The 4645-nt window shown below is 35.8% G+C and overlaps 1 pseudogene; it reads right to left on the reverse strand.

The window, feature by feature from the left end:
* Nucleotides 1-1652: 1652 nt before the first annotated feature.
* LOC108838767 (uncharacterized) lies at nt 1653-4369 on the reverse strand (annotated as a pseudogene).
* Nucleotides 4370-4645: the final 276 nt, after the last annotated feature.

The following is a 4645-nucleotide window of genomic DNA, read 5'->3' on the forward strand; positions in this document are numbered from 1 at the left end:
ACTGAAACGAAAATTAGTTCTCTGCTATGATTTATGTTGATATTTGATTTCACCAAATTAGCTCTTGAACTCGAGATCTTCTTTTTTTAATTATATTTTATTCATCTTCTCCCTTCAAAAGGGACATTGTTTCGAAATACATATCAGATGAAAAAGAAGTAGCCTAAGAGCCAAAGCAAGAAAGCTAGGTAGAAGAGAAAAACACATATGCAACTCGGGATCTTCGTAGTTTACAGAAGGTAATGTATACATACTTGGTTACAGAAGGTAATTACATATTATTGTGCAGAGAATCTAACACCTAAATATATGCCATGTGTTTACTTTAGAGGAGGCATGTGGTGTGATATAGCCTGTAGGGTAGATCTGTGTAAGTGACTGGCAATATCAGACGACGAAGCCCAACAAAAAAGGTACATAAGAAGAAACGATCTCTCTCATATTTCCCAAATACCTGAACCTCACTGTTTTCTCGTTCTTTCCATTTTCTACTTTGATTTTTAACATAAAAATAGTTATCTTTTAACTTTTACGTCGTGGACATTCATGCACATTGGACGCTTTTCTTTTTCCTTTTTTTTGTGAGTTAATTTTTGTACCACTACTTTTCTTTCTGAACCACTTTAGTTGTTGACAACAAAAACAACTTGTGTTGGTACTCGAACGTTCGTGCCTTTTAATTCCCTTTTTGTTGTTGAGGATTTTTGTATCACTAACCTAGCTCATATCTAAAATCAATAGATTAATTAATGATCTTATGATTCTTATATATAATGATGTCTAAGAAATTTAACCAACAGAAACACATTCATGTAACTGATAAACTGAGAAATGAGCAGCTCCAATAACAGAAACCAAGCTAGCTAGGTAGAACCACTCGATGTAAAGATAATCGCTGCATAAAATCCTCAACATGATACTATATTATTTTTACTTGGTTGACAGTTTGACATATATGAATACAATTCATACGTGGTTAAGTTAGTAGGAATTCATTTTTAAAACATTTTATTTGTTGTAAAGTATGGAGACAAGCGAAGCAAGTAAAATGTAACGTGCATGCGTCCACAAATAATTTATTTATCCTCGTATAATACTATCAAACTAGTTTCCAAAATTTTAATTCAAATACTATTATTCACTTAGTGGAGAATGATCACGATGGTGCTCTCTTGGATGTTATGTTTCATATGAATCATATCCAATTGTATTTTTCTTCTTCTAAATGTATTATCAACTACCAAAACCTATATATATATATATATACGCAAAATAATAATAAAACAGTACTTACTAGTGTTGAAAAAAACAAAAAAAAATATTTATATAAAGTCAGTGTAATTAAAAATCTACATTTATAAAATGTGACAAAAAATTGCACCAGAATACTGATATATAGTTTTTGTTAAACTTAATAACTGATTTTCTTACAAAGAATTATGCTTGACGAGATATAACCATACGCCATATAGCTAAAATTAGTTTGGAGGAAAGTTAGAAAGTATTGGGACCATTTAGATACATATAAAATATACACCAAACCCCATCAACTTTTCTTGATTCTTTCCGATTGTCCCATACCAATTAATTTTGAGAAGTCGTTGCTTCACTGTTGTGATTGATATCTAGTTCATAACTTAAATAAGTGCATTAACTCATTTGATCAGTTTTTGATGCAGACATGAAGAAAAGGAAGCTTTGCACGGTTTAGCTTTCCAAAAGTTTGTGTAGGATTTAATTATTTATGGTCCCTCTTTGTTTAGTAGATGGATGAAAAAGGGTTTGTTAAAGGGTTGATTGAGTCCAAACTCGCATGTGAATCGGTCTGTCTTCAAATGCTTTTGTCTAAAGGTACTGATATATATAGATAAATCATAAATTGGGTACTAGACTCTAGAGATAGCTAAGCTTTAGTAATGATTTTTCTTCTTCTTCTTCTTCCTCCTTTTTCTTATGTCGAGGGTTCCACTATGAAAATCAAACACGAGGTTGTTGGCATTGTTGGTCTTGAGTCATGTCATCTTCAACATATGTACGGGGGACTTCCCTTTTCAAAGTCCTTATTATCATCAATTATGGTGAAAATTTCATTTAGAGTATGATCTCAAGGTTCTTTGGTCCACTAGAGTGACCAAGGCTGGTCCAATTGTAATCATAGTCAATAAGATGAACGAAATGATGCAGTTATCAATATCAAAATTGCTTCATTCTGGAACCAATGAATTGTGTAACGTATTTACAAAAACCATGAAAGATATGTAAGAAAATATAAATCTAAATCAGTGGCTTAAAAAAGTGATTTCTTGCTTTGGATGGCATCTCCATGTGAATCTCACGTGTTACCTTTTCCTCTTGAAACTAAGCCCGAGTTGTTGTTAATCCGTTCCAAGTAGAATTCTCTCTGTCTGTTTCATCCTCCAAGTGATTTCTGCTTGTAACCATTTTTGATCCTATCGTAAAGTTTCTCCTTAGTTTTACGTTTCTTGTCCATTTTCAATCCGTATCTTTCTTCACGTTCTCTCTCGTAAACGCCTTTCCAATGCACTTCTCCTGTTAGTGGCCATAACCACCTTTCCCTTGGATGGTCGTTATCATCTGCTGCTTCTGCCAAGTCTTCGTCCATGCTTTTCAGTAAAGTGAAGTCAAAGTAATTAGCCCACATGAAACCTTTTCGTTGCGGTAATGGATGTTGTTCCTCAAGTGAACCGTTTTTTGGGTTTATGTAAACCATCTTTCTCCCGCTGTGATAGGCCCACACGTTAACCAACAGTTCCAGAACCCGGCAGTAACAGTGCTTTCTCTACTTATTGTTGAAAACAATATCATTAATTTATGAGGATGGGAGAGCAAAGTCAAAGAAAATTTTTAATTACCTCGAGCTGCGATGAAGCCAGTGAACTACCACTAGCAACTTTCAGTTTTGTACCTCGAGAACATGACAAACTCGAGGAAAGATGAAGTTGGCATCACCCAGTTGTGGAGAGAAGACCAATGCTGACCATCTTCAGGCGTGTGAGAAAGCTCTTCAATGTGTTCTGGTAACCCATACATATGCCTGAATGCCTCTTTGAAAGTAGTCCTGCATCAATTTAATATGGCTAAGACATATTTTATGTCAAAATATTATTAATTTTTTTTTTAAAAAATCTATACTACGCAATTGTATAATTTCCTCGCCATTATCAACATTTAAATATGTAACCCTTTGGAGGAGTACCTGCAGTTTCCTCTGTTAAGGATATCACACATAGACCAGAACGGAAGTGCATTTTTACTTCCAAGTGCGTCACCATCAATGTCTAATCTTGTCCAGAAGTAAACAGCCCCTCCCTTGGTATCCTGTTGTATAATGTTTTCCAGGGATCCTTCAGCTTTAGATGATAACGAGACCTGTCTCCGGAAAAAAAAAAGCGTCATTAAACGGTGTCAAAGTTAGACAACGGATGCAAGACGAGTATGTGGGTATGTGCGAAAGAACTACCTTCCTACCAGCAGCACGCCAAGACTGAAACCCAATCCAATAAATGAGGATGTGAACAGAGTTCTTCCACAACTGGGGGATGCCACCTCCGTCTTTCCTCGAGTTTGTCATGTTCTGGAGGTACAAAATATAATTTTCTATTAACAAATTGGCCAGAACATCATCCGAAATCAGCCATCAGTAGAACTCTGTTCACATCCTCATTCAGACCAAAATGCCGAACAATGTGTTGTGTCATCCCAAACCTCGATGCAACCTCCTTCATCCATGTATTAACACACAATTATGTTACAGTATACAATATCAACCAACACTAATCGCACACAGCCGAATCAGATTGTCAGGGGATATACTTTCTCCAGCAGAATATAATGTGTGTTTGATAGCAAGACCTGAATCATATAGTATTCACACTTTTCATGCAAAACTACTGTTTAACTGAGTAGCAATGTGAACTTGAATTAAGAGGCATTTACAAGAAGTTTTAACGTATGTACCACTTAAAAGTCTTATTACAAGACCAACGAGCCTCTGTTAATAGTTCCTAATCTTCTAGGTTGGAGAAGATATTATAAAGCCTACCCTACCAAAAAAATCTCACCTGTACAGCATCGCTCTGTCCTTCGGTAGAATTGCCATATAGGAATACAAACTTAAAGGAACCACTGGTCCCAACATGTGCATTGCCACGGCATTATCCCAAGAAAAATCATCATAAAAGAAGGAGCTCCCAAGCACCATGATGATCAGGTCATCCTCGCCAAAACCGCTACTCTCCCTCAGTGTTTGCTTTGTGTGGGTTTCACTGTAGCTTTCAGCAGCCCAAACATCGACTACTGATTCCGGAATCACAACGAAGTTCCCATCATCAAGAACGCTATGCAACATCTGAACATATAGTATGATCTTAGGCAAAATACAAAGCAGAGAGACTTTGGCACAACTGAAGTGGTAACACAAGCTTATTGCAGACATGAATTATAACGGCAGAGTAAACTGTGGAAAACAAAATATATTCAATAAAGTAACCGATAATCATCCGCAAAGAAATATCATCTTAAAATATGGACATGAAAAACGATAAGAAAGGTTTTATAACGACACATGGCAACAAATAATATGATGATGTTTCGGGTTTGAGCATTACGAGTTTAGACCTCCAAC

Source organism: Raphanus sativus, chromosome 2 (assembly GCF_000801105.2).
Source record: "Raphanus sativus cultivar WK10039 chromosome 2, ASM80110v3, whole genome shotgun sequence".
Taxonomy (NCBI): domain Eukaryota; kingdom Viridiplantae; phylum Streptophyta; class Magnoliopsida; order Brassicales; family Brassicaceae; genus Raphanus; species Raphanus sativus.